The sequence below is a fragment of the Symphalangus syndactylus genome, chromosome 4 (genome assembly GCF_028878055.3).
Source record: "Symphalangus syndactylus isolate Jambi chromosome 4, NHGRI_mSymSyn1-v2.1_pri, whole genome shotgun sequence".
NCBI lineage: Eukaryota > Metazoa > Chordata > Mammalia > Primates > Hylobatidae > Symphalangus > Symphalangus syndactylus.
In genome coordinates this window covers 161,037,187-161,051,378 of record NC_072426.2, presented here as the reverse complement: position 1 = coordinate 161,051,378, position 14,192 = coordinate 161,037,187, and the positions used below count along the sequence as shown (strand labels likewise).

Sequence of the window (14,192 nt, the reverse complement as noted above, 5' to 3'; positions counted from 1 at the left end):
TGGCAACAGAGGGAGAATCCGTCTGAAAAACAACAACAACAAAAAACAAAGCCCAGACTTTGCCACTACAAAATTCATCCATTTAACCAAAACCCACTTGTACCCCCTAAATCTATTGAAATAAATAAACAAAATAAAAAGGAAAACAAGTGTTGGCAAGGATGGGGAGAAATTGAAATTCTCACACATTGATGGTAGGAGTGTAACGTGGTGCAGCAGTTTTTCAAAACAGGAAACATTCTCACTTTTTTTTTTTGTTTTTTGAAAACAGGTATTCAAATATATACTTATATTCCAAAATTCATCACAGCATTATTCATAATAGCCAAAAGGTGGAAACAAGCTAGTGGCCATCAACAGATGACTCTATAAACAAAATGTATATGCATATTATGGAATATTACTCAGCCATAAAAAAGAATAAAGTTCTGACATGTGCTACAACATGGATGAACCCTGAAATCATTATGCTGAGTGCAATAAGCCAGACACAAAAGGACAAATACTTTATTATTTACATGAAATAACTAGTATAGGCAAATTCATAGTGATAAAAAGTAGATTAGAAGTTACCAGGATTGGCAGACAGGAGAATGGGGAGTTACTGCTTAATAGTTATTTAGTTTGTATTTGGCATGATGAAAAGGTTTTGGAAATAGATAGTAGTGATAGTTGTACAACATTATGAATATAATTAATGCCACTGAATTATACACTTAAAGTCATTTTAAAAGGTAAATTTAATGCTATATATATATATATACACACACATATATAATATATGCAGAATAAAAACAAGCACCACCAACAAAAATATTTAGTCCTGATCCAGAGGAATTGCTGTTAAAATCTGCCTCAATTGCTCAATTCATATCGCCTCACTTCACTCCTGGGAAGATAACTAAGAAGGGAATATGATAGCTCCTTAGATATCATTAAGGAGAATACATTATCTAAATTGCCAAATTTACATAATACATAATGCACAGATTTATATACAAATATAATATATCATATAAATATATAAATGTTAATCTCAAATATAAATGCAAAAAAATCTCAAAGGATTCTTTTGAGATTTTTGTCCTGTGTCTAATCAAGTAAGAAACACAGATCTCAGAGAACCACAACTGGGGGTAAACATTTCATCCTTGAAAGACTAGACAAACTCTGGAGCATAGTACAAAGAGATGCCATTCTCACAAAGTTTATACAGATTGTCATATTTTGCAATAAATTGTCTTCAGTTCATTTAATTTTCTGGTTTTGATTTGGGGTTTTCTCTGAAATAGTAGAAGGCAATGTTAGTCTTTGCAGACAGTCATATCCCTTAAGAGTTATGGTTGTTATTTGATTAGTTTTATCTCTTGTATAGACTTTGGCCCCTATCTTTTTACCACTTTAATATGTAAATGCTTTCCTCTTCCAGTATTCTATAGTATTTTTTGATGATGAAGACTTCCTAAAGCCTATAAAGGTAGCACATTTTCTTGACTTGAACAGAAAATTAGCTCTTATTACTTTTTCTGCTGCTTAATGTCTTAGTTTCAGGTCAACAGAGAGCAATAAAAAATAACTAGCAATCAAAGCTATATATATATATATATATATATGTGTCTAATGAATTAGACTATACTTTTTTTTATTATTATACTTTAAGTTCTGGAATACATGTGCAGAATGTGAAGGTTTGTTACACAGGTATATACATGCCATGGTGGTTTGCTGCACCCATCAACCCATCATTTACATTAGGTATTTCTCCTAATGCTATCCCTCCCCAGCCCCCAACCCCCTGACAGGCCCTGGTGTCTGATGGTCCCCTCCCTGTGTCCATGTGTTCTCATTGTTCAACTCCCACTTATAAGTGAGGACATGCGGTATTTGGTTTTCTGTTCCTGTATTAGTTTGCTGAGAATGATGGTTTCCAGCTTTATCTATGTCCCTGCAAAGGACATGAATTCATCCTTTTTTATGGCTGCGTAGTATTCCATGGTGTATATGTACCACATTTTCTTTATCCAGTCTATCATTGATGGACATTTGGGCTAGTTCCAAGTCTTTGCTATTGTGAACAGTGCCACAATAAACATACGCGTGCATGTGTCTTTATAGTAGAATGATTTATAATCCTTTAGGTATATACCCAGTAATGGGATTGCTGGGTCAAATGGCATTTCTGGTTCTAGATCCTTGAGGAATTGCCACACCGTCTTCCACAATGGTTGAACTAATTTACACTCCCACCAACAGTGTAAAAGCATTCCTCTTTCTCCACATCCTCTCCAACATCTATTGTTTCCTTACCTTTTAATGATCGCCATTCTAACTGGCATGAAATGGTATCGCATTGTGGTTTTGATTTGCATTTTTCTAATGACCAGTGATCGTGAGCTTTTTTTTCCACACCTTTGTTGGCTACATAAATGTCTTCTTTTGAGAAGTGTCTGTTCATATCCTTTGCCCACTTTTTGATGGGGCTGTTTTTTCTTGTAAATTTGTTTAAGTTCTTTGTAGATTCTGGATATTAGCCCTTTGTCAGATGGATAGATTGCAAAAACATTCTCTCATTCTGTAGGTTGCCTGTTCACTCTGATGATAATTTCTTTTGCTGTGCAGAAGCTCTTAAGTTTAATTAGATCCCATTTGTCAATTTTGGCTTTTGTTGTCATTGCCTTTGGTGTTTTAGTCATGAAGTCTTTGCCCTTGCCTATGTCCTGAATGGTATTGCCTAGGTTTTCTTCTAGGGTGTTTATGGTTTTAGGTCTTACATTTAAGTCTTTAATCCATCTTGAGTTAATTTTTGTATAAGGTGTAAGGAAGGGGTCTAGTTTCAGTTTTCTGCATATGGCTAGCCAGTTTTCCTAACACCATTTATTAAATATGGAATCTTTTCCCCATTGTTGTTTTTGCCAGGTTTGTCAAAGATCAGATGGTTGTAGATGTGTGGTGTTGTTTCTGACGGCTCTGTTCTGTTCCATTGGTCTATATATCTGTTTTGGTACTAGTACCATGCTGTTTTGGTTACTGTAGCCTTGTAGTATAGTTTGAAGTCAGGTAGTATGATGCTTCCAGCTTTGTTCTTTTTGCTTAGGATTGTCATGGCTATACAGGCTCTGTTTTGGGTCCATATGAAATTTAAAGTAGTTTTTTCTAACTCTGTGAAAAAAGTCAATGTTAGCTTGATGGAGATAGCATTGAATCTATAAATTACTTTGGGCAATATGGCCATTTTTACAATATTGATTCTTCCTAACCATGAGCATGGAATGTTTTTCCATTTGTTCGTGTCCTCTCTTATTTCCTTGAGGAGTGGTTTGTAGTTCTCCTTGAAGAGGTCCTTCACATCCCTTGTAAGTTATATTCCTAGGTGTTTTATTCTCTTTGTAGCAGTTGTGAAAGGGAATTAACTCATGATTTGGTTCTGTGTTTGTCTATTATAGGTGTATAGGAATGCTTGTGATTTTTGCACATTCATTTTGTATCCTGAGATTTTGCTGAAGTTGCTTATCAGCTTAAGGAGATTTGGGGCTGAGACAATGGGGTTTTCTAAATATACAATCATGTCATCTGCAAACAGAGACAATTTGACTTCCTGTCTTCCTATTTGAATACCCCTAATTTCTTGATCTTGCCTGACTGTCCTGGCCACAACTTCCCATACTATGTTGAATAGGAGGGGTGAGAGAGGGCATCCTTGTTTTCTGCTGGTTTTCAAAGGGAATGCTTCCAGCTTTTGCCCATTCAGTATGATATTTGCTGTGGGTTTGTCATAAATAGCTCTTATTATTTTGAGATACATTCCATCAATACCTATTTTATTGATAGTTTTTAGCATGAAGGGTGTTAAATTTTATCGAAGGCCTTTTCTGCATCTATTGAGATAATGATGTGGTTTTTGTTTTTGGTTCTGTTTATATGATGGATTACATTGATTGATTTGCATATGTTGAACCAGCCTTGCATCCCAGGGATAAAGCCAACTTGATCGTAGTAGATAAGCTTTTCGATGTGCTGCTGGATTCGGTTTGCCAGTACTTTAGTGAGGATTTTTGCATCGAGGTTCATCAGGGATATTGGCCTGAAATTCTCTGTTTTTCTGTGTGTCTCTGCCAGGTTTTGGTATCAGGATGATGCTGGCCTCATAAAATGAGTTAGGGAGAATTCCCTCTTTCTGTTGTTTGGAATAGTTTTAGCAGGAATGGTACCAGCTCCTCTTTGTACCTCTGGTAGGATTTGGCTGTATATTTGTCTGGTCCTGGGCTTTTTTTTTTGTTGGTAGGCTATGAATTATTGCCTCAATTTCAGAACTCATTATTGGTCTATTCAGGGATTCGACTTCTCCCTGGTTTAGTCTTGGGAGGGTGCATGTGTCCAGGAATTTATGCATTTCTTCTAGATTTTCTAATTTATTTGCGTAGAGGTGTTTATAGTATTCTCTGATGGTAGTCTGTGGGATCAGTGGTGATATCCCCTTTATCATTTTTTATTGTGTCTATTTGATTCTTCTCTCTTTTCTTATTAGTCTGGCTAGTGGTCTATTTTGTTAATCTTTTCAAAAAACCAGCTCCTGGATTCACTGATTTTTTGAAGGGTTTTTCGTGTCTCTATCTCCTTCAGTTCTGCTCTGATCTTAGTTATTTCTTGCCTTCTGCTAGCTTTTGTTTCCTCTTGCTTCTCTAGCTCTTTTAATTGTGATGTTAGGGTGTCGATTTTAAATCTTTCCACTTTCTCCTGTGGGCATTTAGTGCTATAAATTTCCCTTTAAACAGTGCTTTAGCTGTGTCCCAGAGATCCTGGTACATTGTGTCTTTATTCTCATTGGTTTCAAAGAAGTTATTTATTTCTGCCTTAATTTTATTATTTACCCAGTAGTCATTCAGGAGCAGGTTGTTCAGTTTCCATGTAGTTGTGTGGTTTTGAGTGAGTTTCTTAATCCTGAGTACTAATTGGATTGCACTGTGGTCTGAAAGACTGTTATGATTTCCATTCTTTTGCATTTGCTGAGGAGTGTTTTACTTCCAATTATGTGGTCAATTTTAGAATAAGTGCAATTTGGTGTTGAGAAGAATGTACATTCTGTTGATTTGGGGTGGAGAGTTCTGTAGATGTCTATTAGGTCTGCTTGGTCCAGAGCTGAGTTCAAGTCCTGAATATCCTTTTTAATTTTCTGTCTCGTTGATCTGTCTAATATTGACAGTGGGGTGTTAAAATCTCCCACTATTATTGTGTGGGAGTATAAGTCTGTTTGTAGGTCTATAATAACTTGCTTTATGAATCTGGGCACTCCTATACTGGGTGCATATATATTTAGGACAGTTAGCTCTTCCTGTTGCATTGATCCCTTTACTATTATGTAATGCCCTTCTTTGGAATTAGACTATATTTTTAACAGACAGATTGTGAATCCTAGTGCTTGTTAGGTTGCCTTCTGTGAGCTATTCTAAAGGATAAAGAACTAAAGGAAGCACTCCAAGATCATTTCTACACTTTCCAGCAGCATCAGCAGGAGTGTGAAATAATTCTTCCTTTCAGTCTGCTTAACTTGTACTTGGTTGGTCTATTATGCTATATAAAGATGACCAAAAAAAGCATACTTTGAGTGTGGTGCCTGTCACATCCCAGACTGGGAAAGGGTACTAGACTGTTTGCTAAAGGATATGATTTTGCTCTTTGTCTTAATTAACAGTTGGAAGATTGCTTGGCATGAAATGGGGTGACAGAGAATTAATGCATGTTCACCTACAGCCAACAGTATTCTACATTTAGTTATTTTCTCTTCCTTTGAACCTGCCACAGTCACGTTAGAAAAACAATGATCTGATTTCAGAATATGAGGGAAGATGTATGAACCAGAAATATAGTGCCTTATGTAAGCACGAAGATCTTTCTATGAACCACCATTTTTCACTCTCTCCATTTTCTTTTCATCTACAGCCACATTTTAACTGTGTAATTACTCTGAGTTTATTTTTAAAATAAGCAAGTACTCCCTCTTTGAAAAACCATAAGCTGCTACAGAAATATAGATGATACTGTTATTTTGGCTATAATTATTACAGGGGTTGAGATTTTTGTGTAGAATCACACTACAGTCTGTGACATCGAAAAGGTTAGTGGAACCATGATAACAAGCCAAGCAATTAGGTGGAATTGCAAAAAGTGTGAATCAATATCCAAATAGCATTTATTGAGCACCTTTTTATTTATTAATTTTTTGTGTGTGAGATAGAGTTTTGCTCTCGCTTTGTTTCCCAGGCTAGTGTGCAGTGGTGTGATTTCGGCTCACTGCAACCTCCACCTGCTGGGCTCAAGTGATCCTCCCATCTCAGCCTCCCTGGTAGGTGGTACTACAGGCACATGCCAACATGCCTGGCTAAATTTTTTGCCTTTTTAGTAGAGACGGGGTTTCACCATGTTGGCTAGGCTGGTCTGGAACTCCTGGGCTCAAGTGATCCACTCACCTCGGCCTCCCAAAATGCTGGGACTATAGGCATGAGCCACCACGCCCAGCCTTGAGCACCTCTTCTATGGCACGACTGTATTGACATTCATTTCTAAGGAGGGTTACCAGATTAGCCAAAAACAAAACAAAACAAAAAAAATGAAGCAAAATAAGCAAACCGACCAAAAACACAAGAGGACACCCAGTTAAATAGTAATTTGAATTTCAGATGAACAATGTATCATTTTTTGGTACAAGTATGTCCCAAATATTGCATAGACATACTGAAAAATGATTTGCTGTTTACCTGAGATTCATATTAAATTGGGCATCCTGTATGCTATCTGGCAATTCTATTTAAAAGACAAAAAGCCTGAATCCCTGAGCTTGAGATGCTTCCTGTAGCAAGGAGGTCAGTATGTCAATGCTGCTGGTCAGAGGTTCATGGAGTGGAGCAACACACTTTGTGAGCACAGTGGAAGGTGTCAGCTAACACACTTAGCCCATCCTCTTTCTTTCTCTCACTGGAAACGTGTCCACAGGCTGCTCAAAAATATTTAGCTGGTGCTGAGATTCTTCAATTCTACCTAAGACTGATTCCCTCTCACCCAAATCTACTCTTACCAAGATAAGGTTCTCAAAAAATGGCACAGAATTGGAAGTGAATAAATAAGTTTAATCTGAATAAGATTATGGGATTATGGGAATTCTCCTTCCCTGGGTATGTGTAACTAGGAAGCTTCTGAAGTCATATGATGCTAGATTCTGATTTTAACCAACACGTAGCACAAAAGCAAAAACTCTTAACTTGACTTGGAAGTTGTGTCTAGTCCTGTGTTTTGCTTCTTACCTTTCAGAAACGGATGGTACCATTGTAACTGCATGTCTATATTTTCTCCTGCAAACACCCACAAGCAGTAGCAGATTCCTTATCCAAATGCTGAATTTCTGTCTTGTACTCAGGATTGCCAGATGGTTGCCCCTCAGACAGAGAGGTGGAAGTAGCACATTACTGGAGTTAGAATCTCTAAACTCCAGCCCTTATCTCTGCCTAATTTACTACCTGGCTTGGTTCTTAGTGTGCATTGGCAATCTGGTTGTTTCTTCTGCTGGTGTCACTTAGGATCATTCATGTGGTGGTGTCACTGGATGACTCAACTGAAGCTGGAGGTTCCAGGATGGACTTGCTCACGTCTGGCTTTTGGCTGCCAGCTGAGGTACCACGTGTTTTCTCCACATGACCTCTCATTCTCCAATAGGGTAGATGGGCCATCTTCATAGCAGAGTGGTTTGATTTCAAACAAAAGCTACAAAACCTCTTCAATGCCTAGGCTTAGAACTGGCAAGATGTCACATCTATTACATTCTGTTGGCCTAAGCATTCTGTTGGCCTAAGGCCAGCCAAGATTCAATGTGGGATGCATTTAGGGAGATGTCTTCCATTCAAGGCCATTTTGTAACAATCTACAGATACCTAAATTGAGAGATAGAGTGCTTAAATAACTTGCCTTAGATCATACTATTTTTAAGTAGTAGAAAGATGTTTTAAATCCATATAGGTCTTTCACTGTTACTTCAGGCCACAGATTATTTCAATAATGTTGTTATTTCTCCAACATAACTTCCTAGAAGGATAACAATTATTTAGGTGCATAAGTTCTTGTATTTTTGTTTTTAAAGTCACCTTATAATTATTCTTGGAATTTCCATTTATTTAAAAAGCTACTATGGAGAATTTTAAGCAATTATATTAATACCTAATGTCCTACGCTTCGGTTTAAATGCCAAAAAGATAGAAAAACATGGATTCACACTTATATCTTTATTTTTGCCTTTATAGAAATAAAGGATGAGTTAAATGATACAGAATAAATTGCATCAATTCATTCCATCTAGAACAAGGTGAACGGGAGGGGAGGAAGAATGGCAGACAATCTATCTTTGATTCATAAAAAAAGACTAAGAAAAGCTAGTCCATAACTGTAGCTAATTCTAAGAAATGCATTATAAAAATGTTCTTAGCTAGTCTTTAATGGGTTTAGGTATGCATTTGGAGACTGAAATGCATAATTGGAAATGATTTCTCCAAGCTAACAAAGATTTCATATCCTAGTAAATTAAGTTTTGGACCAGTATGTCTGATCAGACAGATGCAATATCATCTTTTAACATGTTAGGAAAAATGTTAGGATACTTAATGCAAATGAAAAAAACTGTTCAGATATGTAATGCAAACCAAAAGGAGTATTCATTGATAAGGCTGACTAGGCATTTCTACTTTGAGATACAAATCCAAGCTAAAAAATTTAATTTAAAACACTTTATTAAGTGCTCCAAAGTTGACCTAACTTTTCTTTATCAAGTGCTAAAAAAGGAAAACTAGTTTCATTTTGATTAGTCATTGATTATTTATAAATTGCTTCCTTTTTCCAAATGGTATTGCATATTTTTTTGTGTGATTCTATTTAGATTTGTATACAAGAGAGCAAATCAAAGAAAAAGTTACACTGAAATGGGTTTCGAAGAAACAAGAAAAAGTAGAAAACTTCTAGGGCTATGTGGAATTTTCAAAATTTGTGAGATGTCAAAGTTTGCAATTTGAGGCAAAGACACAATACCGTATTTACTCATTTATTGGAGGTAAGATTCTGATCTTTGGAATTGAAGGAGACAGAGACGCAAAAAAACCCTTCAAAAAATCAGCAAATCCAGGAGCTGTTTTGTTTTTGAAAAAAATAATAAAATAGATACTGCTAGATAGACTAAGAAGAAAAGAGAGAAGAATCAATATTCACAATCAGAAATGATAAGGGGTATATCACCACTGACCCCACAGAAATACAAACAACCATCAGAGACTACTATATACAGCTCTATGCACATAAACTAGAAAACCTAGAAGAAATGGATAAATTCCTGGACACATATACCCTCCCATGACAGAACCAGGAAGAAATTGAATCCCTAAGTAGGCCAATAATGAGTTCTGAAATTGAGGAAGTAAGAAATAGCCCATCAACCAAAAAAAGAGCCGAGGACCAAAGGATTTAAAGCGGAATTCTAACAGAGGTACAAACAGGAACTGGTACAATTTCTATTGAAACTATTCCAAACAACTGAAAGGAGGGACTCCTCCCTAACTCATTTATGAGGCCAGACTCATCCTGATATCAAAACCTGGCAGAGATACAACAAAAAAGAAAACTTCACACCAATATCCCTGATAAACATCGATGCAAAAATCCTCAATAAAATATTGGCAAACCGAATCCAGCAGCACATCAAAAAGCTTATCCACCACGATCAAGTTGGCTTCATCCCCAAGATGCAAGGTTGGTTCAATACATGCTAATCAATAAATGTAATTCATCACGTAAACAGATCTAAAGACAAAAACCACGTGATTATCTCAATAGATGCAGAAAAGATCTTTGATAAAATTCAACATCCCTTCATGTTAAAAACTCTCAATAAACTAGGTATTGAAAGAACATACCTCAAAATAGTAAGAGCCATATATGACAAACCTACAGCCAATATCATACTGAATGGGCAAAAGCTGGAAGCATTCCCTTTGAAAATCAGCACAAGACAAGGATCCCCTCTCTCACCCTTCCTATTCAACATAGTATTGGAAGTTCTGGCCAGAACAATCAGGCAAGAGAAAGAAATAAAGGGTGGGTATTCAAATAGGAAGAGAGGAAGTCAAATTATCTTTGTTTGCAGATGACATGACCCTTTATCTAGAAAACCCCATTGTCTCAGCTCCAAAGCTTCTATTTTTTTTTTTTTTTTTTTTTTTTTTTTTTGAGACAGAGTTTTACTCTGTCGCCCAGGCTGGAGTCCAGTGGTGCAATCTTGGCTCACTGCAAGCTCCGCTTCCCAGGTTCACATCATTCTCCTGCCTCAGCCCCCCGAGTAGCTGGGACTACAGGCACCCACCACCATGCCCAGCTAATTTTTTTTTGTATTTTTAGTTGAGACGGGGTTTAACTGTGTTAGCCAGGATGGTCTCGATCTCCTGACCTCGTGATCCACCTGCCTCGGCCTCCCAAAGTGCTGGCATTACAGGCATGAGGGACCGCGCCCAGCCCTCAGCCCCAAAGCTTCTTAAGCTGATAAGCAACTTCAGCAAAGTCTCAGGATACAAACTTAATGTGCAAAAATCACTAGCATTCTTATACACAAACAGCAGGCATGCACAAAATACAAATCATGAGTAAACTCTCATTCACAATTGCTACAAAGAGAGTAAAATACCTAGTAATACAGCTAACAAGGGAAGTGAAGGACCTCTTCAAAGATAATCACAAACCACTGTTCAAAGAAATCAGAGAGGACACAAACAAATGAGAAAAACACTCCATGCTCATGGATAGGAGGAATCAATATCGCCAAAATGGCCATACTGCCCAAAGCAATTTATAGATTCAATGCTATTCTTGTAAAACTACCATTGACATTCTTCACAGAAGTAAAAAAAAAAAAAACTATTTTAAAATTCATATAGGACCAAAAAGGAGCCTAAATAGCCAAGGCAATCCTAAGCAAAAAGAATAAAGCTGGAGGCATCACCCTACCTGACTTCAAGCTATACTACAGTGCTACAGTAACTTAAACAGCATGGTACTGGTATAAAAATAGACACATAGACCAATGGAACAGAATAGAGAACCCAGAAATAAGACTGCACACCTACAACCATCTGATCTTTGATAAACCTGACAAAAACAAGCAATGAGGAAATAATTCCCTATTTAATAAATGGTGCCAGGAGAACTGGCTAGCCATATACAGAAAATTGAAACTGGGCACCATATACAAAAGTCAACTCAAGATGGATTAAAGACTTAAATATAAAGCCCAAAACAATAAAAACCCTAGAAGAAAATGTAGGCAATACTGTTCAGGACATAGGCATAGGCAAAGATTTCATGATGGAAACACCAAAAGCAACGACAACAAAAGCAAAAATTGACAAATTGGGATCTAATTAAAATAAAGAGCTTCTGCACAGCAAAGGAAACTATTATCAGAGAGAAAAGACAACCTACAACATGGGAGAAAATTTTCACAATCTATCCATCTGTTAAAGGTCTAAATATCTAGCATCTCTAAGGAACTTAAACAAATTTACAAAGAAAAACAACCCAACCCCATTAAAAGGGGGGCAAAGGACACGAACAGATACTCCTCAAAAGAAGACATACATGCAGCCAACAAACATATGAAAGAAGGCTCAACATCACTGATCATTAGAGAAATGCAAATGAAAACCACAGTGAGATACCATCTCTTGCCAGTTAGATGGCAATTATTAAAAAGTGAAAAAACAACAGTTGCTGGCAAGGTTGCAGAGAAAAAGGAATGCTTTTACACTGTTGGTGGGGGTGTAAATTAGTTCAACCATTGTGGAAGACAGTGTGGCAATTTTTCAAAGATCTAGAAGCAGAAATACCATTTGACCCAGCAATCCCATTACTGGGTATATACCAAAAGGAATATAAACCATTCTATGGTAAAGATACATGCACGAGTATGTTCATTGCAGCACTATTCACAATAGTAAAGACATGAAATCAATCCAAATGCCCATCAGCGATAGACTGGATAAAGAAAATGCGGTACATATACACCTGGAATTCTATGCAGCCATAAAAAGGAACAAGATCATGTCCTTTGCAGGGATGTGGATGGAGCTGGAAGCTGTTATCCTCAGCAAACTAATGCAGGAACAGAAAACCAAGCACCGCATATTCTCACTTATAAGTGGGTGCTGAAGAATGAGGACACGTGGACACCTGAGAGGGAACAACCTACACAGTGGCCTGTTGTGGGGGACAGTGGAAGGAAGCCTATCAGGAAGAATAGCTAATGGATGCTGGGCGTAATACTTAGGTGATAGGTGGATCTGTGCAGCAAATCACCATGGCACATGTTTACGTATTAACAAGCCTGCACATCCTGCACATGTACCCTGAAACTTAAAATAAAAATTGATGAAAAATAAAATAAAATAAAACCTTTCAGTTTAAAGACAAAAAAAGGATTGTTTCTGCTCCTAGGATAAGATAAAGGAAAATTCAAGGGCTATGTGTTCCCATTACAGTATTATTTGACAGCTTTAAACTTGTCATTAACTTTCCATTAATCCAGTTTCTATTCTGTATAATGGGTATAATTACATGAGGTTGGCTTAGGGATAAATTTTTTTGTTCTTCCGTAGATTTAAAATAGCCATAAGTGACTGGCGAGAAAAACTACACACCTCCTCATGGCACTACTCTGGCCTTAGCGTGCGTCAGGCTGTATTAGGCAGTCATGAGTGGAGATAGATGGGAGAGAGGCAGTGGAGCTGGCTCTCCTTAGACTAGGAAGGAGGCACCATGAACAGAGCAGGGCAACTGGGGCCATATGTCCCCTCTACTCTGTGATTCTGCTCCTTTATGGAAAATCCCATAAACTTCCAGTCTATGACACATCTTACGACTGGGACAGAGATGCTTTCTTATAATAGTGACAAGATAAGTTGAACCTCATTTTTTTTTTTCTGGAAAGCATTGATTCTGTCTTTCTGTACTATTACAGAAAACTTGGTCAAATTTGCAAATACCTACACTCAGTGAAAGAACTATGCTCACAGATTTTGAAGGGAACTGGGGTGGGTGCTTCAACACGTAAAGAATATCATGAAAACACTAGATATATTTAAACTAGACATTATTCATTCATTTAAGAAATGTTTATCAAAAAACAATTGTGTTTTGAGTACTGTACTGGACATTGGAGATTTAGTCATGAGCAAGATAAGACATGGTCTCTATGCTCAGGGAACTTGTATATGAGATGCTGCTAGCTTCAAAAGAAGAAATCTAATCATTGCCAAAATCAATTGAATGAAAACCATCACCAGGATCCAGAGAACAATAGTCTTCACATGATATGATTCTGAAGTAATGAATAATAATAATAAATGCAGCAGTCTACATACAGAGAATGCCTTGTTTTATGTAACAGGGACATGTACTATCATTTATTACAGCCTCCAAGCAAATAGTTTTTGCTAAAATATTTCAAGGGGCCAGGTTTAGGAATAAAACAGAAAAGCAGCTGTATTTATTTGCATATATTTGCATGAACACTATACATTTTTCACTGGAAATTAGAATTTTAAAAAGTTATCTCAAAAATGTAAGTTTTGAAGTTTTCTTCTCTCAATGCCTTCTTATAATTCTATTCATAGTTTCCCAAGTACCCAAACCAGAGGTTTGGAATACTTATTTAAAAGCTTTTCTTCACTAACCATATTAAAAAAATACAACATTTGCCTTTTTAAATGTCACAGATATGCAATCCTGCTGAAATCTGAGCCCAGAAACAGTGATAACCAGAGTAATTATAGTGTCTAGTGCTGGGGAATGATAAAAGATGAAATAGTGAGTTCCACATGCCACCCTACTAAATTGGAGTCAAAGACGTAGTTCCACTTGTAAGCCGCTTCATGTCTAGACAGAATAGCAAGGCTTTGGTGCATTTTTAACCAGTTCAGTCTTTCACCGGAGTTTCAGCTCTGTTGTTGTTTTCCAATCACGGTTTTTATAATAGTTAATAATAGCAATAATAATAACAGATATCATGTTATTTCCTTGATATGTAATAGTCACTTTCTTAACTGCCTTTCTCATTTTACTTAATTAACAGGAAAAAACAATCCTATGAGGTAAGCACTGTAATTGTATTCATTTTC

At 36.9% G+C, this 14,192-nt stretch overlaps 1 long non-coding RNA gene across 1 annotated transcript in view; it reads right to left on the bottom strand.

The window, feature by feature from the left end:
* LOC134736537 (uncharacterized) overlaps window positions 1-14,192 on the bottom strand; it is a 44,338-nt gene that overhangs the window by 14,094 nt on the left and 16,052 nt on the right. The window contains exons 2-3 of the long non-coding RNA XR_010120633.1: window positions 8,014-8,070; window positions 7,296-7,427 (exon numbers count right to left, since the gene is read on the bottom strand). This is a non-coding gene — a long non-coding RNA (uncharacterized lncRNA). The remainder of the gene's footprint in view (window positions 1-7,295; window positions 7,428-8,013; window positions 8,071-14,192) is intronic.